General features: G+C 45.2%; 2 long non-coding RNA genes across 2 annotated transcripts in view; one reads left to right on the forward strand and one right to left on the reverse strand.

Moving 5' to 3' along the window:
- LOC140618471 (uncharacterized) overlaps positions 1 to 15,252 on the reverse strand; it is a 54,583-nt gene extending 39,331 nt beyond the window's left edge. The window contains exons 1-3 of the long non-coding RNA XR_012018603.1: positions 14,703 to 15,252; positions 13,226 to 13,371; positions 10,226 to 10,375 (exon numbers count right to left, since the gene is read on the reverse strand). This is a non-coding gene — a long non-coding RNA (uncharacterized lncRNA). The remainder of the gene's footprint in view (positions 1 to 10,225; positions 10,376 to 13,225; positions 13,372 to 14,702) is intronic.
- A 546-nt stretch (positions 15,253 to 15,798) lies between these two features.
- On the forward strand, positions 15,799 to 20,817 carry LOC140618472 (uncharacterized). Its single transcript, XR_012018604.1, has 2 exons — positions 15,799 to 16,133; positions 18,307 to 20,817. It is a non-coding gene; the product is annotated as an uncharacterized lncRNA (long non-coding RNA).
- The last annotated feature ends 245 nt before the right edge of the window (positions 20,818 to 21,062 follow it).

A 21,062-nucleotide genomic window follows, 5' to 3' on the forward strand; every position in this document is an offset into this window, starting at 1 on the left:
CCCAGGGTCCTGGGATGGAGTCCCACATCAGGCTCCCTGTGGGAAGCCCGCTCCTCCCTCTGCCTATGTGTGTCTGTCTGTGTCTCTTATGAATAAATAAATAAAATCTTTTAAAAAATCTACCTAGATCTTTTGGGTTTCCTCCTATCCTGAGATACTGGCTCTTACCTTTCTCTCCAGACTTAGCTCCTGCACATACTCAACATCTCTCACCAGTGTCCTGTCCTTCAAACCACCTGCCATTCTTTAAATGTGCCACACAACCTTGTGTCTCTCTGACCTTCCTGATGTCGTTCCTCTCTATGGAACACATACTCCTCCCACTTCTCCCTAGAACAACATCCCTTGGTTGTCCAAGATTCAGCCTGTGGTAGGTTAGATGATTATTCAGCAAATAATTAGTTTTACACTGCAGATCCATGCAAGAAATGTACTTTATTGCACCTTGATTTTGGTCTGTGATATGACCTACTTTGGCCAATGGGATATTGGTACACATGATTGAGCAGAGACTTAAAATGTGCTTGCATGTTGGGCTTTGTCTCTTCTATGCCTATCTTTTGCCATGATAATGAGGTAGCCAATGGTCAAGGAGGCCCAAAATTCATGGAATACAGGCGCCTGGGTGGCTCATATGGTGAAGTATTTGACTCTTGATTTTGGCTTGGGTTGTGATCTTGGGATTGTGGGATCGAGCCCAAGTTGGACTCTGTGCTCAATGGGGAGTCTGCTTCTCTCCTCTCCCTCTGCCCTCCCCCTGCTCATGCTTTCTCTCTAAAATAAATAAAATTAAAAAAATGAATGTAATAGACTTGAATCAAATTTATGGCCTGGAGCCAGGCCCATGTAACCCCAATTTTAATTGAGAAATGCTGTCTCAATATTGAAGACACCTTTAAAAAAAATTTTTTTAAATTTATTCATGAGAGACACAGAGAGAAAGAAAGGCAAAGACACAGGCAGAGGGAGAAGCAGGCTCCATGGAGGGAACCTGATGCAGGACTCGATCCTGGAATTCCAGGATCGTGCCCTGGGCCGAAGGCAGGCGCTAAACCGCTGAGCCACCCAGGGATCCCCTCAATGTTGAAGACACCTTTGCATATTCTTGGGATGATTTTGGAACTTATACCTTTAGTTACTTCAAGTTTGTCACTTCATGCATTAATCAGATCTCAAAGGAGGGTGTTTTATGCTTTTCCACCTCTTGGTGGACTGGTGTGTGTGTGTGTGCATATGCATGCACGTGTATGTGTGTGTGGGGGGGGGCGTGCAGTGCACGTTTGATGGATTATGTTTTCCTTAGTTTTCTCTGGCTCAGAGTTCCTGCTTTGGGAGCACCTTGCTTTCCCATCCTGCTGGTCTGCACTGCAGCATCGCTTCCCAAAGACCCTTTTCACTGGGTTCCTCCTGCTCCAGACATCACACCCACGGGGGGGGGTGTGCCAGGAGCCTTTATGGAAGGCATGGTGCAATCGAGGGGTTTCCTACTGCCCAGCTGCTCAGCCCCTTCTCCGCCTCAAGCTTCCAGCTTCCTGTCCTCCTTGCCATGCCAGGCACCCTTCAGAAGCCCAACCTCTCCCTTCAATGTAAAGAAACAATTCTGCATTCTTTCCTCATCTCAGGGTCTACATTTTCAACCTGCAGCATTGTCATTGTGCTTTATAAACAAAGGGCTACCCCGTCTTTCCATTTTTAGTAACAGAGCCAGCAAGGACTCTGAAATATGAGGCTGTGTTAGCTTAAGTTTCCAGAAGCAGATTTGGAGAAGGAGATTCATATGAAAATTATTTATTTAAGCATTCAAATGGCAGGGAGTGGGGGATCGGACCTGGAAAGGAAGCCGAGGAAAGATGTGACAGCAAGCAATGTTGAAGGAGGGTAGCTCTGGCTCAGTCCCTCATGGGAACCCTGGGGACACCTTAAAGCCTTAAAATTGCCCCCATTGGGGAGCCAGAGAGTGGGAGGATTATCCCCCTGTGTTTGTCAGTCTTTGGCTGATGGCTGGCCCTAGGGGCACATACATTCCCTGGCTTTCTACCAAGAGCTGCAGGTGCAGGCATGGGGAGAACCAGTCTGCATAAAACACAGCCCAGGGGGCCAGGGCGCGGTGGGCAAAGCATTGACAGTGGCTGCTGCCCAGCCTTTCCTGTCCCTCCCTCACCCACCTGCATGAAGGGAAGGGTTGTGTGGAGAATAATTTCCTCACTGATGTGAGTCATGGCACCCCCTGGAAAGTAGAAGCAGCTATTGCTGCGGATGAGAGGTCAGCCTCTGTGCTATAATAACAAATATATTTGATCTCCATCCCCAGTTCCTCGCACAGAGCTCCTAAAACTCTTGTAATTTCCTCAGTAATGGGAGTACCTTTTGTTATTTATAACAAGGCCTCTTAATCACAACTGAGTTCATGCTACTCAAGTGACATAGGGTGGTTGGGGGCTCTACTAAGTCAACTCTTCACCAAAAAAGACCATTGATTACAGGACTGGAACTTTGGGCTCCATTCACTGATTTAAGGAAAGGAGGGCATTGCAAATTAAGTTGCATAAAAGCTCTTAAACAAGGAGATTTGATGAGCTTCTGGGTGGGTGAATGCATCCATGTGCCAGGATTCATGGGGACAGGAGTTCCTGAGCTCGGGATGCTTCATGACTTGGCCCTCTGGACTTCTTCATCTAGCTGGGCATCTGTATCTTTCGTCATATCCTTTATAATAAACTGGGAAATGTAGAAAGCCGGTTCCCTCAGCTCTGTGAGCTGTTCTAACAAATTACTCAAACCTGAGGAAGGGGTTGTGGAAACCTCCAATTTATAGTCAGTTGGTCAGAAGTCCAGGTGACAGGACACCAGGGTGGCTCAGTGGTCGAGCATGTGCCTTCAGCTCAGGTCATGATCCCGGAGTCCCGGGATTGAGTCCCACCTTGGGCTCCCTGTTCATCAGAGAGCCTGCTTCTCCCTCTGCCTGTGTCTCTGCCTCTTTCTCTGTGTCTCTCACGAATAAATAAATAAAATCTTAAATAAAAAAGAAGTCTAGGTGACAACCTGGACTTAAGAAAGGTGTGTGAACTCAGGCATCCTTGTAGGACCGAGCCCTTAGCCTGCGGGATTTGCTGCCATCCCTAGGTAGACAGTGTGGGACACCCCGTTAGTGTTCATGGAGAAGCGGAGAACTGCTTGGTGGTGTTGGAACACAGTCCAGAGCATGCTTATTCTTACAGGCCCTTGTCTCATTTTCCCACCTCTTTGAGGCTTCTCTTTGCTTCTTGGCCTGACCGCAGGGCAGCAGAGTCCTGGGGTCTGTGTGGTTAGAACTTGCATGGGGGACTGCCCGGTCATCTCTGAGATGATGCCTCCACCATGGGCCACGGAGTCCTGGCCACACGGGAGAGCTCCACTCTCCTCTTTCAGACTCTGCCCTGTCTGACCTTGGTTGCTGGATGCAAGGGGCAGGTTAGCATCCTGTCCAAGAGGCAGCTCTCCTGTTTGTGGCTATCTGCTCCACACTGGAAATGAGGTGGCCAGTGCTGTTAACCAGGTACTAGCCTCTGGGGGGGCTCTCTGTGGAGGAGAGATCTGCTGTTTGCTCACTTCTGGGAGGCAGCCTCAGGTGCTGGAGTCAGACCAGTACTCACTCCCTGAGTCTGAGCAGGGGCTGGTGGTGGACTCTGCTCTCCTAGGCTGTTCCTCAGGAGCACCCAGTATTGCCTCCTTGGGAATTAACTCTCTCAACAGAGAACTTGAGGTGGGTGAGCTTCATCCAGATCTCGGCTGTCAATACTTTTCCAGGAGATTTTTGCTCCAGCTGAGTCTGATTCCCTCTCCTCAGTTCAGTAGCCCCTTTCTCTGCTGCACTTTGCAGAAATGCCACTGGTCTGAACACACACGTGGAGAATTCCTCTCTACTCCATCACACAAATGAACACCACGTCAGGCAGTCGGCCAGCTGTGGGGAGGCCTCTGAAAACCAGAGTCTGCTGCAGACCCAAGTGAGGCCCTGCAGACTATCTGCGGTTTTCTGTGTTCCTCCCCTCAGGTCCTACATCCACACTGGGGTGTGTGTGTGTGTGTGTGTGTGTGTGTGTGTGTGAGTGTGTGTGTGGCATTAAAAACACATCATCCCCAAAGCCTCCAAATGCTAGCAGAGAAATTACAACTGAAAAGGCATATATCCACAAGGACAAAGAACTGGAGAGATGATACAGGAACATATGACATGTCAAGAAAATTTTGGAAGCTGGAAAACTCAGCAGTAACTCATTTTAAAGAAAGAGTGAAGAAAGCTAACATTTAAAACTGAAAGGGGGGGCATCTAGGTGGCTCAGCTGAGCCTCTGCCTTTAGCTCAGGTCATGACCCTGGGGTCCTGGGATCAAGTCCTGCATAGGGCTCCTCACAAGAAGCCTGCTTCTCCCTCTGCCTATGTCTCTGCCTCTCTCTGTGTCTCTCATGGATAAATAAATAAAATCTTTAAAACTGAAAGGGACATGGTGTGCCATAAGAAACAGCAAGCGGATTCCTTGCTTGGAATCTCCCTAAAGATGGGGACAAGAGGTGGGACTGAAGCTTGGAGGTACATCTTGGCTGTCCTTCTGAGGGTCAGTGAGATGCCCAGAGTTCCACTCCCACCTGCACAACCAGGAGACTACTTTGCCCACATGGAGAAAGATGGGGACTTCACACCAAGAGGCCCTGGGTTCAGAGTTACCACACACCAGGTGAAAACAGGGAACTGTACTGAAAATGCAAAGTCAGCGAAAGTCTATGTGTGAGTGGTAAACGTTCCCCCTCCCCCCCACTCACTCCACTCAACTTCCCACCCTACAGCCAAAAAGATGGCAGACAAGCTTACAACCTCTGGAGGGAAGAAGGAAGTTTCCTCTCTGGGAAAAGGGCTAGACTGAGAGAGAAAAGCGCTATTGACATGTGGCATTGCCCCAGTGAAACAGCTGGGTTCCCACGTGGTCACCCTACTGTGAAGACCACTGGGAGATAAGCCCCATCCAGACACTCAGGACTCGAAATCAGCATTTTGATACGTTAACTTTTACATCTGAGCAGACAGATGTAACATCTCACTTAACATCAGAAGGGTGCTTCTATTTTTTTTTTTAAGATTTTCTTTTCTTTTGGTTGTGTTTATTAAACACTAACTAAAAGGCCCTAACGGGATGCCAGGGTGGTTTAGTTGGTTAAGTGTCTACCTTCAGCAGCTCAGCTTAAGTGATCCTGGGGTCTTGGGTTCAAGCCCCACGTTGGGCTCCCTACTCAGTGGGGAGTCTGCTTCTCCCTCTCCCTCTGCCCCTCCCCTGCTTGTGCTCTTTCTCACTCTCTATAAAATAAATAAATCTTAAAAAAAAAAAAACCCTAACAGTCCAATGCAACAAGGGAAATAATCTATATCAAAGCATATTTTTATGAAATGTCAGAGCATGAGAAGTGAAGAGATTATTATAAAAGTAGTAAGACAGGGGAAAAAAGCCTCACATACACAAAACTGAGAATTGGAACGGTCTTGGTCTTCTCACCAACAAGACTGAAAGTAAAAGACTGCATACCTTCAAGATTCTGAAGGAAGACGATTCCTATCTAGAATTCTATACCGATCAACACAGTAAATGACAGTGGAGAATTAAGATAAACTCAGACAAGTTAGGCCTCAGGAGTTTTATCTTCCAAGTACCCCTTCTCTAAATGAAAGAATGTGCCCCACCAAAATGAGCTAGTAAATCAAGAGAGGGGATCCCTGGGTGGCGCAGCGGTTTGGCGCCTGCCTTTGGCCCAGGGCGTGATCCTGGAGACCCAGGATCAAATCCCACGTCGGGCTCCCGGTGCATGGAGCCTGCTTCTCCCTCTGCCTGTCTCTGCCTCTCTCTCCTTCTCTCTCTGTGACTATCATAAATAAATAAAAATTAAAAAAAAAACATGTAAATCAAGAGAGAAGAAAACCTGGAAACAGGGACACAAGGATTCTATTTTATTTATTTATTTATTTATTTATTTATTTATTTATTTATTTATTTATTTTATTTTATTTTTTTAAGTAGACTTCACACCCAGTAGACTCACCACTCTGAGATCAAGACCTGAGCCAAGATCAAGAGTTAGACACTTAACTGGCTGAGCCGCCCAGGTGCCCTGAGGACACAAGGATTCTAATACAGAAATGAGACAAAAAGAATATAAAGGGGGTGAGTCCCCAAAACAGCTGAAGACAGGCACAGAGGACAGGACAGTTTGGAGAGAACAAGAGAATTCCAGGAGAAATTTCTCCACAAAAATCTTGCAATTGTTCAGTTACCTAATATTTAAGTGAACTGAGAAATCTGCAGTTCTATGCAATAGTTTCAGGAAGAATTATTGATTGGTATATAGAAAACTAAGCCAAAATAAACAAACAAACAGAAAGAGGCCAAAAGGCCAATTTACTCTAGGGAAAGCCAAAAGTTGTATAGGAAAGGATAAGTAGGTATGCCTGGGTGGCTCAGTGGTTGAGCGTCTGCCTTTGGTCCAGGGCATGATCCTGGGGTTCCAGGATGGAGTTCCACATCGGGTTCCCTGCAGGGACCCTGTTTCTCTCTCTACCCGTGTCTCTGCCTCTCTCTCTGTGTGTCTCTCATGAATAAGTAAATAAAATCTTTTTTTTAAAAAAGGAAAGGATAAATAAATATAATCTATACAGCTCATTAGTATGTAGTATTTACAAAATCCTGATAATGTTGAATATTGACTGAACCAAAAATTATCTATTTATATAGGGATAATGAGCACAGTAGAAGTGTATTTGTGGGTAAGAGTGTGTGGAATTTAAGAAACTGAATCTTCTGTAGCTGTAAATAAATGCTTAATTTCTAAAATAAAAAGAATCAACCAAAATAACAGGATAGGGAACACTCCCCAACTCAATTTGTGAGCCTATCTAACCCTGAACCAAAACTAGTCAAGGATATCAGAGGGTAGCCAGTTTCACTTGTAAGTGTAGATGCAAAAGCTTTAGTTAAAATGTTAGCCCGCTGAATGCAATAGAACCAAGCTGGTTCTAGCTCAGTAATGAAAAGTTGGCCCACCTTTAAAAAAAAAAAGTATTCATCTAAATCAACACAATAATAGATTAAAGGAGAAATTTTACATAATTACCTTGACAGGCATAGAAAAAGTGTTTGATAACATTTGGCGCTCATTTATGTTAAAGATAATCTTAGCCAGGGGCCCTGGATGACTCAGTTGGATAAGTGTCCATCTTCTGGTTTCAGCTCTGGTCTTGATCTCAGTATTGTGAGTTCAAGGCCCATGTTGGGTTCCACACTGGGTGTGGAGCCTACTTAAAAATAATAATAATAATCTTGGCCAATGGGGAGTAGGAAATTTCTTTAATTTTAGGAAACTCTCTACCAATATTTTACAGCAAATACTTTTTCTCCTCTCAAATAGAATACTTAAATACTTAAAAGGTGAAGTATACTTAAATAGAATACTTAAATGGTGAAGTATTAAACATTCTGGTTAAAATCAGCAAGATCGGGTGCCTGGGTGGCTCAGTTGCTTGAGCATTTGCCATTGGCTCAGGTCATGATCCTAGTGTCCTGGGATCAGCCCCAGCATCAGGCTCCTTGCTCAGCAGGAGCCTACTTCTCCCTCTCCCTCTGCCTGCTGCTCCCCCTGCTTGTGCTCTCTCTGTCAAATACATAAATAAAATCTTTTAAAAATAATCAGCAAGATGAAGGGCACCAGGCTGGCTTGGTCAATGAAGCATGTGACTCTTGGTCTCAGGGTTGTGAGTTCAAGTCCCACATTGGGTGTAGAGATTACTTAAAAAAAATATCATCTAAAATCAGGGAGATGACAAGGGGGGCGGTCCTCTAATATTTTTCTGTTCAACATTGTATCTGGGGAGTCTGACCAGGCAGAACAGGAAGAAAAGAAAAAGAAATAAATGATACAAAGATTGTAAAGGGAGAAAATAGCTTCTATCTTGTTCTGAGGAGACAAGATTCCAGGTTAGAGGTCTAAAACCACCAAACTTGCAAATGAGAGAACAGAATTAAAACGAATTCAGACCAGATATGTCTTCCAAAGTTTATCTTCCATAAGCCTGTATTAGTTTCTCTGTTGTTGCTATAACAAATCACTACAGATGTGGAGTCTTAAAACAACACTGATTTATTCTCTTGCAGTTCTGAAAGTCTGAAATAAGTCTTAGAGGTTAAAATCAAGGTGCCAGCAGGGATGTGTTCCCCCTGGAGGCTCTAGAGAATGTTTCCTTAATTTTCTCAGCTTCTAGTCACTGCTCACATTTTTTGGCCAGGGGCCCCTATCTCCATCATCAAAATGCCTCACAGCAAAATTTGTTTATACCACTGAATGGTCTCTCTCCTGTACCTCATCACACAGCCTTCATTTTCCTTCTGCCTCCCTCTCAAAAGGACTCTTGTGATAACACTAGGCCCACCAAGGTAATCCAGGCAACTCTCCCATCTCAAGACCTTTAATTTAGTCACATCTACAAAGTCCATTTTGTCATGTCAGGTGGCATATTTACAGGTTTTAGGGGTTGGGATGTGGGCATCTTTGGGGGCTCACTATTCAGTCTACTGCATATCACTTCCATAGAATCATTCACAGGTTATTTGATTGTTTCCATAGAAAAAGATATTTTGCAGATTATTAGAATTAATACAAGAGTTTAGCAAGGCAGCTCAATTGCTTTCCCATGGTTCTGACACTAGGAGTTGGAAAGCATAGTTTTTAAAAAGATGTCATTTACAAAATTAAAGAAGAAATTATATCTCAACAAATCTAGAAAAAGAATTCTAAAGAAAACAAAAATAAAAAAAAAAGATTTTATTTATTTATTCATGAGAGACACAGAGAGAAGGAGAGGCAGAGACACAGACAGAGAGAGAAGCAGGCCCCATGCAGGGAGCCCGACATGGGACTCGATCATGGGATTCCAGGATCATACCCTGGGCCAAAGGCAGATGCTCAACCGCTGAGTCACCCAGGTGTCCCTAAAGAAAACAAAATTTAAAAGGATTCTAATAAAAAGGAAACTATAAAATACTTTGCAATAAATCTATAAAAGATGTTTAAAACCTTCATGAAGAAAACTATAAAAAATGATAGAAAAAAATCTTAAAGGTGAATTAAATAAACAGGAAAACATATGAACATGGGCAGAAAAAGTTATTAAGATAAAGAAGTCAATTCTCCATAGGAACATGTGGCTTTTATTGCAATTCCAATAAAAATCTGTTTTTATGTTGGGGCACCTGGCTGGCACAGTCAGTGGAGCATGTGACTCTTTGGGTTATGTTTCTTTGGGAACGGGACAAGCTGATTTTAAAATAGGAATGGAAAGGTACAAGAGTAGGTGAAACACACATGAAAATGCAGCAGAGGATGGCTGACTCAGCGTTGTACACAAGACTTACTGTAATGTACCATCGTTAAGACTGTGGCATTGGAATAGGGGCAGAGATTGAGAGCACTGGGACAAAATAGAGCCCAGAAACACAGCCATAGATGGACAGCAGATATACATGACAGAGTGGCTTTGCAGATGAGTGGAGAAAAGACAGTTTTTAAAAAATGGTGATGAGTAATTGGTTATTCAGAGGAAAGAATAAAATAAAATTGGAACTCTTTCTTGAATGACATTAAAAAAAAAAATCCAAGTGGAATTTGAGAACCTAGCAAGAAAACTTTTAGAAGAAAATATGAGAGCATGTCTTATGATCTTTGGCTAGAGCACAGATTTAACAAAATATAAAAGCACACCTAGGGAAGGAAAAATAAGATTAGATAAAAACAGAGAGGGAGGCAGACCATAAGAGACTCCTAACTCTGGGAAACAAAAGGAGGCAGGTTGCTAGAAAGGAGGCAGGTGGAGGGATGGGGTAATTGGGTGATGGGCATTAAGGACACTTGAAGTAATGAGCACTGGGTATTTGTTTTGTTTTAAAGATTTTATTTATTCATTCATTAGAGACACACACAGAGAGAGGCAGAGACATAGGCAGAGGGAGAAGCAGGCTCTCCACAGGGAGCCTGATGTGGGGGCTCAATCCCAGGACCCCCGGGATCATGACCTGAGTAGAAGGCAAACACTCAACCACTGAGCCACCCAGGTGCCCCAGCACTGGGTACTGTATGCGACTGGTGAGTCACTAAATTCTATCTCTGAAACTAATAATACTGTATATGTTAATTAAATTGAATTTAAAGGGTACCTGGGTGACTCAAGTGGTGAAGTGTCTGCCTCAGCTCAGGTCATGATACTCTGGGTCCTGGGATCCTGCATTGGGCTCCCTGCTCAGCAGGGAGTCTGCTTCTCTCTCTCTCTCTCTCTCTGCTCCTCTCCTTGCTCATGCTCTCACTCTCTGTTTAAGTAAATAAATAAAAAATTAGAAAAAAATTGAATTAAAAAAAGCATAACCTATACAGAAAAAAGCTGATAAAATCAACATCATTAAAATTAAAAATGCTCAAGTATCAAAAGACATCATTAAAAATGTGAAAAGACAAACGGCAGACTGGGAAAAAATATTTGCAAAAATACATAATTGACAAAGGATTCAAATCCAGAATATATAAATAACTAATAAGTCAATAATTTAAAAAGCTCCATGGAAAAATGAGAAAAAAATAAGCAGGTAAATCAGAGAATAAGACACCAGAATGTCTAATATATGCATGAAAAGATGCTCAACCTCATCGTTAATCAGAGAAATGCAAACAAAACCATAATGAGGTACATTTCAAATCCATCAGACTGGGAAAGTTAAGTCTGACAGTTTCAAATGTTGGTGGTCATACGGAGAAATGAGAACTCTCCTACCCTGCCAAAGTGTGAATTGGTACAAGCATTTCAGAGACCAAGCAGATAATATTTAAAGGTGAAGGTGCATAAAGATGCATATGCCTTTTGAGCCAGGACTGCATTCACTGGTAAATGAATCACATAGGATGACATGTGTATATGCCCTAGGCTCCTGCACTTGTGTTTGAGGAGACACTGTAATAATAAAAACAGGAAACAATCCAAATTTCTGTCAACAGGGGTTGGGTAAATAAATTCAACTATATTCAAATAATGAGCTACTATATATCAGAGGAAATTAATGAACCACAGCTATGCGTGTTATGGAGGATGATTTTCAAAAAACTTAAGAAAAAAAGTTTTAGGAAGTACTGTGCCATTTTTATTAGAACTTAAAAACATGAAAAGACAAGATATTTGGGGATTTAGACACATCTAGTAAAAGTATAAAAAAGAAATGTATGGGGGGCATCTGGGTGGCTCAGTGGTTGAGCGTTTGCCTTCTACTCAGGTTGTGATCCCGGGGTCCTGAGATCAAGTCCCACATTGGGCTCCTAGTGAAGAGCCTGCCTCTCCCTCTGCCTATGTCTCTGCCTCTGTCTCTCTGTGTCCTCATGAATAAATAAATAAAATCTTTAAAAAATGAGAATAAAAAACACACAAAAAAACACACACATGGTTTTGCTTTGGCAGAGGGAATGAAATCAGGGAGGGTAACACAGATCTCCAACTATAAATGCAATGCTTTATTTCTTAAGGTGGGTGATGGCTATTCACTATCATTTATCACTTAGAAGAAAATATGTCACTTAAGTAGCACTGTTTGCTTATTGTTCAGAGACATGGAGGAAGAAGCACCAGGAATTAGGAAGGGGAGGGTGAAGGAAACTTCCAGAAGACTCTTGTTTTTTTTTTTTTTTTTTTAAACCTTGCACTCCTGGTTGACTTTTTAAACGATACACAATTGTGGCTTCAGTAAAAGTCGATATGATAAAACTAATAAAACTGTGAATCAGGGAGTAATATGTGATATGTTTCTGTAAGATCTTCATTTGTAGATGCTTTATCTCAGTGCTATTCAAATATGATCCTTAGACAAGTGTGGGTTGCCGATCTAGTCTGCCATGAACTAAATATAGCATCGAGCCTAAGTGTTTGGGAGCTATTATAGCAATTTTATTTTTCATTATGATTATTTTTTAAAGTAGTCTCCATGCCTAGCATGGAGTACAATGTGGGCTCCTGAACTGAGATCAAGAGTCAGATACTCGGGATCCCTGGGTGGCGCAGCGGTTTGGCGCCTGCCTTTGGCCCAGGGCGTGATCCTGGAGACCCGGGATCGAATCCCACGTCGGGCTCCCGGCATGGAGCCTGCTTCTCCCTCTGCCTGTGTCTCTGCACCTCTCTCTCTCTCTCTGTGTGACTATCATAAATAAATAAAAATTTATAAAAAAAAAAAACAAAAACAAAAGTCAGATACTCAACTGACGGAGCCACCCAGGTGTCCCGCTTTTATAGTAATTTTAGAGAGATTTTATGTATGTTAAATCTAATAACTAAAAATGGGATTATATTTTATATTTCACTATAATTTAATTTTTTCTAGAAATAAATTCTTATTTTACAGAAGTATTGGAGGGTAATGAATTGAAAACAAAGAAACAACTAGTCCTGCACAAATAATTTGAGATCCATTGCTCTGCCTTAATGAGAATTGATATCTACATGATTTCTTTTTCTATAATGCGTAGGTTTTCTTGTTCACTGGGGATCTTGTGCTCTACTCCTAAAATATTAATGTTCAATGTGGGAGTCCGGAATTGTTTTGTTTGGTTCTGGATATGTGCCTTGCATATAAAGATATGGCTATTCTCTGCATGCATTTTCCCCAGAGACACATATAAATATAGTTGTAACTTCCTGTTAGTAAACAGTAAGTCTTTAAATTTAGAATCAGGTGGGGAGGCTGACATGTAGAAGCCTAACAAACTGGATTGCTTTCAAAGTCGTATCTTTCCTAGTTAATTGTTAACTCACCAGTGTGCGGGTCTTCTTATATCAAATATCACATGGTGTGTGAAAACACTAGATAGGGTTTAAGGCAGTTCATGGCTTTTTTTCCATGACAAATGGACCTCATACTACAGAGGAATGAAAGATATACATTAATAAAACATTATCATCATAATAGAACAACACCAGGGACAGTGGCTCAGTGGTTGAGCGTCTGCCTTTGGCCCAGGGCGTGATCCTGGGGTCCTGGGATCAAGTCCCGTATCGGGCTCCCTACATGGAGCCTGCTTCTCCCTCTGCTTATGTCTCTGCCTCTTTCTGTGTGTCTCTCATGAATAAACAAAATCTTAAAAAAGAGAGAGAGAGAGAGAGAGAACGACACCAAACTAAATCTCACCAGTGCTTGGCAGTAAACTTCCTGAGCAGTTTCAGGCTGTGTGTGGCCTCCATCCTGGGATCCAAAATCTGCGGAATGGCCTGTGTGACAGCAGGAACCCAGTTTCCATGAGATTCTGTCTGTAAGATGCAGCACAACAGGCGCCTCTGAAATGTCCAAACATACTTGTTTTAGATCTCCTTTTCCCCTCAAGAAAAGATTCCTTTTAAAAAAGTATTCTTTTTTTGAAGCCAGATTACTGATTTCCAGGGTTTTCTTACACCTGCCACTTCCCAAGGGATTTTTTTTTTTTTTTTTTGGTATACTATTTAATCTTTCTGGAAGGCTAACAAAACATTGCATATACCTGGCTTTCCCTCAGAAACACCCTTTCCAAATAAATTTAAAAAAAAGAAGAAGAAACACCCTCTCCTTTTCAATCATCATGCTTTTTAAACAAATTTTTTGAAGAGTTTATTTATTTATTCATGAGAGACACACAGAGAGGCAGAGACACAGGCAGAGGGAGAAGCAGGCTCCATGCAGGGAGCCCGACGCAGGAATCTATCCCAGGACCCCGGGGTCACGCCCTGGGCCGAAGGCGGCTCTAAACCGCTGAGCCACCCTGTCTGCCCTTATCATGCTTTATAAAGGACTTTATTATCTGCTCTCTGGGTTCATTTAACTCTATTAACATATTAATTTAGCATCTTCGCTATGTCTTCTTGTTGATTCTCATTTCATTCTCTATATGCCACTTAGCACTTCTGTTTGAGCATCAGTATCTTCCACTTTCGTACCAAAGTGCCATTCTAGCATTCTCACGACTAATATTTAGCTTTGCTTTGCATTTCATTCTCAGGCTCTTTTATTTTTATTTATTTATTTTTTAAAAAAAATTTATTTATTTATTCACGAGAGACACGCAGAGAGCGGCAGAGACACAGGTAGAGAGGGAGAAGCAGGGAGCCGGACGCGGGCGGGACTCGATCCCAGGATTCCGGGGATCACCACCTGAGCCAAAGGTGGGTGCTCAACCACCGAGCCACCCGGGTGCCCCTACTTTTTTTTTAAATTATTTTATTTTATTTATTCATAGAGACAGAGAGAGAGAGAGAGAAAGAGAGGCAGAGACCCAGGCAGAGGGAGAAGCAGGCTCCATGCAGGGAGCCCGACGTGGGCTAAACCGCTGCGCCTGCAGGGCTGCCCCCTACTTTTTTTTTAAAGCTCATTTATTTATCTCTACACCCAATGTAGGCCTCAAACTCAAGACCCCAAGATCCAGAGTGTCATGCTCCCAGGGCTGAGTCAGCCAGGCCCTCCTGTCTCCCCCTTTTAGGAGGAACCTGAGTTGCAAGGCCACAAGGACAGCCCTTCCGAAGCCTTACACTCCCGCCGGAGGTCTTGGCAGCAGATTCCCCGCTCCTGCTCCCCTCAGTGCTCTCCCAACCCACTGAGCTCAGGTGAGGTCGGAGACCTTGATTGCAGGGTCACCAACCTGAGAGGTTAGGTGATGTAGTCCCCATACATCATGCTTCTGAGACGACAGGGTCCAGGGTGAGCACAAGGGGGTAGAGGGAGAACAGACAGTGGAAAAGGTTCCCAAAGACCAGACGTTAAAGCTCTGAAGCCGCTCGAGTGGCTCAGTTTGGCTGCTGCAGAAGCCAGGGTAGAAGAGCAGGGGGAGGTCCCACTGAGCCTGCAAGTTGACTCGAGGTCACGGAGAGCCGGCACAGGTTTAAGGATCTGCAGACATGCGGGCGGCGCTGCGTCGCGCCAAGAGGGACAGCTCAGGGACTGGGGAAGCCAGCCCAGAAGCGGAGACCCGGCGCTGGCACCGGCCACTGCCCGCAGCCCGGGATCCATCCTCGCCGCGCAGCCGCTGGCCGCAGAGGTCACCTGACAAGCTCCAGCCCGCCCCTAATTGGCTCGCAAAGCTCGCCGTCTCTCCCACTGTCGTCCCTGTGGTTTAGGAAACTACATTTCCCAGAAGGCCTCGCGGCGCTTAGCTGCTCCTGGTTGGTTAAATGAGGACGATGCCTGGTTCGTCCCTCGCGTCTGCGGAGCTTTGCGAGACCCGGGTGGGGATGGGGGTGGGGAGGGTGGGGGCGAAGCTTTCTGGATTAAAACAGCCGGCACACCGGAGGCTGGGAGGAGAGGCGCGGCTCCGCCCCCCCTACTGTTGCGCACAGACCTCTGGGAAATGTAGTCACTTGTAGATGCCTGGGGCCTGGGGCTCTCAGCTCTCCCTGGGGTCGCTCATGGAGCGGGAACCCGTGGGGAGAGTCCGGCCGAGCCTTCCACACTGGCTCTTCCCTCTCCACCAGGTAGCGCAGTGCGCGAGCATCTTCGCATCTACCTCGGGATCATCCCATGCTGGGATAACCTTCTACCCTCTTACCCTCTAGTCCTGAGAATTCTCCAAGCTCGGGTTTCTGCGAAGTACTTTTTAGAGGGATCTGCTGAGAAATAGGGAAAGTTTTATTTTATTTTATTTTATTTTATTTTATTTTATTTTATTTTATTTTATTTTATTTATTTTATTTTATTTTATTTTATTTTATTATTTTATTATTTTTATTTTTTTGGGGGGAAAGAATTTTAAAGGAAACAAATGATAGCGGCCCTAAATTACTCCCCCCTCCTCTGCTGCGCAGCGGACGCTTATTAAGGGTACGCGGGACCATGGCGCTGCGCATAGGGCGGATCCTTTCCAGGTCTGGACTTCCAGCCGGGCACAGACTTCCGCCCCGCGGAGCGCGGCCGCTGCACCTGCCGGGTGCTGCCCCCGTCGCGGGCTGCCTTCTTGGGCCACACGACGCTCGGCCCCAGCCCCAGCCCCAGCCTTGTTTCTGCCTCGAGGACGTGCGCTCTGCCTAAGCTGCGGGGGCGACGGTCCCATTTCACTGAGGGGAAGACTGAGGATGTGGTGGGTGAGGGGTCGTTGGCCTGCCCGGGCTGCCCGGCCGGTCGTGTGCTGGTCACCCCCTTTCTCGGGTTTGCTGCTCCTACCTTGGGTTAAGTCAGCATCATCCCGGCCTTTCTTTCTATTAAAGGTTTTATTTATTTATTCATGAGCGACACAGAGAGAGAGAGAGAAAGGCAGAGACACGGGCAGAGGGAGCAGCAGGCTCCACGCGGGGAGCCCGACGCGGGACTCGATCCCGGAACCCCGGGGTCACGCCCTGGGCTGCCGGCAGATGCCCCCCCGCTGAGCCCCCCACCCCGTGCGCCATCCCGGCCATTCTAACGTCTCCAGCCGGTGTTTATGGAGGGTGTGCTGGGAGCCAGGCATTGTGCCCAGTGCTGGGGACATGGAACCTGCCTCTAGTGGGGGAGACGGGTCACAGGGCGCAAATAGGAGTAAAGTTTCAAAGTTTCAAAACTAGAAGGAGGAAACAGGATGCTGCAAGAAGAGAGAAGGATGGAGGGAGCCAGAAGTCAGATTGGGAGATTAGGGAAAGGAGGAAAGGCAGGCCCCACCGGAGACTGGGAGGCCCAGAAAAAGGAAGGTCTGTGACAGCCCAGGAAAGAGTAGTGGAGGCGGACAGAACAGCAAGTGCAAAGGCCCTGAGGCAGGACAGAACCTAGGATTTTGTTATTCAAGGAACTGAGAAGAGGCTTTTGTGACTGGAGCACAGTGAAGTTGGGAGGGAGTAGAGCAAATTGAGGCTGGCCTCCTTTCCTCCAGGCTTGCCTCTTTTTTAAGTCGTCACATGCTGGCAATAGACAAGAATTTTCTTTCTTTCTTCTTTCTTTCTTTCTTTCTTTCTTTCTTTCTTTCTTTCTTTCTTTCTTTCTTTCTTTCTTTCTTTCTTTTTCTTTTCTTTCTTTTTCTTTTCTTTCTTTTCTTTCTTTCTTTCTTTCTTTCTTTCTTTCTTTCTTTCTTTCTTTCTTCTTCTTCTTCCTTCCTTCCTTCCTTGTTTCTTTCTTTTCTTTCTTTCCTTAAGATTTTATTTATTTATTCATGAGAGCCACAGAGAGAGAGGCAGAGACACAGGCAGAGGGAGAAGCAGGCTCCATGCAGGGAGCCTGACGTGGGACTTGATCCCGGGTCTCCAGGATCATGCTCTGGGCTGAAGGCAGGCGCTAAACGCTCAGCCACCCAGGGATCCCCCGACAAGAATTTTCAAAACTCGGATGTGATGATGTTGCTCCCTTTTAGAGGCTTTGTGTTCCCTGCAGGTCAAACTGCTTGGGCCCAGTGTTCAAGGACCCTCAACATTGGATTTACCTTCTTTCCAGTCTCCCTTTTCACCTCTGCTTGGTACTACGCCTTCTTCCATGTGCTTGCTGAGTGGGTGGACTTGGTCTTGGTCGCACTGTCACTTCCTCTGTGCTCTTCCCCAGGAACTCGTATTCTTTCTCTGTATGATGCAGAACATGAGGCCAGGCAGTTAGTATTTTCAGAACAAATATCCACTGAGAGAATGAGTGGAAGAGGTACCCGTCACTAGCCGCCACCTGATACCCGATGAGAGGGTGACGTGGGGTTCCTGGCTACGGTTGAGTAGAGGGTAGCATCCCAAAGAAGAGATGAGTAAGAAGTCTGCGCTTATCATGGCCAGGCACCGTCTCATTTAATCCTCATAATAGTTATGGGTCTTAGATTCTTTTTGTAGTCAAGAAGGCTGGTGCTCGGGGCACCAGCCACCACTGGGTGGCTCAGCAGTTGAGCGTCTGCCTTCCGCTCAGGGTGTGATTCCGGGGTCCTGGGATCCAGTCCCACATTGGGATCCCTGCAGGGAGCCTGCTTCTCCCTCTGCCTGTGTCTCTGCCTCTCTCTCTTTTGCTCTCTGTGTCTCTTATGAATAAATAAATAAAATCTTAAAAAAGAAAGAAAGAAAGAAAGAAAGAAAGAAAGAAAAGAAAGGAAAGAAAGAAGGAAAGAAAAGAAAGAAAGGAAAGAAAGAAAGAAAAGAAAGAAAGAAAGAAAGAAAGAAAGCAAGCAAGCAAGCTGGTGCCCAAAGGCTTGCTCCAGAGATCACCCCACTGGTAATGAGGAACCTGGGATAATGAGGAACCTAGATCTTTTCTGACCTCGAAAGTCGAAGTACATAACACTCCCTCCACTCCCTTTGCCCCTATTCTTGCACCTTTAGCCAGCACAGGAGCCTGAGACGCTGAAGGAACCAAACTCCAAGTATCTTCTATCAAGTGGGTTATTTGTACCTGAGGACATCAGATCTGGGACGGCCGTCGTCCTGGGGCTCTGCCCCTAACCAAAACCAGTGACTCATGGCAGTTTCTTCTTCTATCAGTGTTTACAGGGCCTAGAAGGACTGTGAGACTCAGAAGCAGAACATGCAGGAAAGGGTACTCTTGGATGTGCTGTCCTATAGAATTCCCTGAGTTGATTAAAATGTTCTATTTATCTATGCTGTCCAGGGTGATAGAGTTCCTGCTTAGATAGTAGCTCCCATCCCACACTTCCCGGTCCTCTTCTGACTGCAGGCTGTGTCCAGGACAGCTTAGTCTGAGACTACAGACCCCTGGGCTCGATCTTCATGGGCCTTCCAGATCCAGTCTCTACCGTAGCCATGGCTCAAGCCATGTCCAAGGACACACATCAGGGTACAGACGGATGTGGCCAGTACGTTACTGATCTCACCACTCTAGCATCCTGCAGGAGCCTGGCCCGGAGCAGATGCTGTGTTAACATTGGATCAATGGACTACCTTCTCATCGCCAGGCCGGTCTCCCTCAGCTACTGGGATGGCTTCTAGAATCCCTCCCTATTATGTGGACTAAGGACTTCTGCTATCCATGGAAGGTGAATGAAACCAGGGCTTCAGCCTCATCTCCATCCTGACTTCCTGGGGTGTGTGCCAAGGTACAGCTGAAAACCAGTGAGCAATAATTGGAAACATCCTGGATTCAGCATTGTTATGTGACAATCTGATTTTTATTTTGAAACTGCAAAACGAAAGCCATATAAGCATCTGCTCTGCATGATTAGAGGCAGTGTGGTCCTGAGGAAAGAGGACTAGTCTCAGGGTCATCCTGGACCTAACAGGCTGTAGTGGACAAGGTGCTCCGTCCCTCTGCACCCCAGTTTTCTCATAAGTAAAACAAAAACATTAGACTCTAAGCTTCTTCCTGCTGTTAATGTGAATGCTTGAAAAATGGCTGGTCACATCTGCAATCAACCCACATGAAGTACCTTTTAAGTAATCATTTGCCTGAATCCGGTCCATTTTCATGGTTTAGTTTTTCTGACACCTTTCACTTAACCCTTACACCACCGGGGCCTTTCTCATTTGCAATCTTCACTAGTGCTTCTCTGGATTGCAGTAAGTCATGTTGGATTCCAGCCACTGAATCACCTGCTTCTTTGCCCTATCTGGAGCCTCTTAAATCCGCAGCAGTCTCAACTCCCTGACAAAGCACAGAGAGAGGTGCCGGTCTCCCTCCTCTACCACCCCTCCCATTCCTGCTTCCCTGAAAAATCAAATGGGGGGGTTGGGTGGGGGAATCCGGAATGTTTCTATTCTGGCAGTTAGCACTCTTACCACTAGATGGCACATGTGTGCAAGTCATCAGTCTTCCGGCAAAAACTCTAATCTTTAAAAATATATTTGTACTCCCATCTCAACCACAAAAGCTTTGAGAGGAATTATACAAGTACAAAATAAGCAAGAGGATAAAATGAAAAGTTGAAGGAATTGGAGAAAGTAGAGAACAAGTGGAAATGGTAACTCGAGGATGGGTTTTCAGAGGGAGGATGCTGAACAGTGAAACACCAGTGACTTCTCTGGAACAGTTTCTGTGAGTCCTTCTATGCAGAACTATGGTGTGATGCTACATGAAGAAATGTAGTTCTCTGGGGTGCAAACACTGGGTTTCCAGGAGTTGAATTTGCTGCTCTATGCTTTTGTATTTTCAAAAAGTGAAATTTGCACCCACCTCCTGAGGTTTGGGTGAAGCCTGGGACCAGGAGGCTCTCCTTGAGGCTGTGGTCATCAGTCTCCAAGATGCCCCCCCATGACCCCCCTGCCTCCTCGCTTTCACACCCTGTGGAGTCCCCACCTACATACCAGGGAGTGGTCTGTGTGACCAACAGAATATAGAGGGGTGATGGCATGTTGTTTCTGAGGTTAGGTTACAGAAGACATTGCAGCTGCTCTCTTGGTCTCTCTGTGTGTTTGTCTCTGTCTTTCTATCAGATCATTTGCTCTGGGGAAAGCTAGCTGCCATGTCATGAGGAGCCCTCTGGAGAGACCCATGTAGCAAAGAACTGAGGCCTTCTGGCAACAGCCAGCATTAACTTGCTTGGCCATGTGTGTGAGCCATCTTGGAAGCAAAGCCTCTAGCTCAGCGGACACCTTGACAGAAACCCTATGAGAGATGCTGAGCCAGACTATCCAGCAAAGTCTGTCCTTAGCTCTGTGAGATAATAAGTATATGTTCTTGGGACGCCTGGGTGGCTCAGCGGTTGACTGTCTGCCTTCAGCTCAGGGCGTGATCCTGGAGTCCCTGGATCGAATCCCACATCAGGTTCACTGCATTGGAGCCTGCTTCTCCTCCCTCTGCCTCTATCTCTGCCTCTCTCTGTGTGTCTCTCGTGAATAAATAAGTAAAATCTTAAAAAAAAAAAGTATTTGTTCTTTTCAGCTGCTGAGTTTTGGTGGTTAATTTGTTATACAGCAGTAGATGACTAACACAGAGGCCAATGGAAACCCAAGGCTGAATCTGAGATAATTTTGGAAAGATGGAAGTAGAGAGTCGTACATGAAATGTCTGCAAAGGAGGTTTCTTTGCAGAATGGTAAGGGCAAGGACCTCAACTGTCTTACTCACTGTGGCACCCTCATGGCCTAGCACAGGGCCTGGCACATGGTCGGTTTCTACAAATTTTT

The sequence above is a fragment of the Canis lupus genome, chromosome 26, assembly GCF_048164855.1.
Source record: "Canis lupus baileyi chromosome 26, mCanLup2.hap1, whole genome shotgun sequence".
NCBI classification, from domain to species: Eukaryota; Metazoa; Chordata; class Mammalia; order Carnivora; family Canidae; genus Canis; species Canis lupus.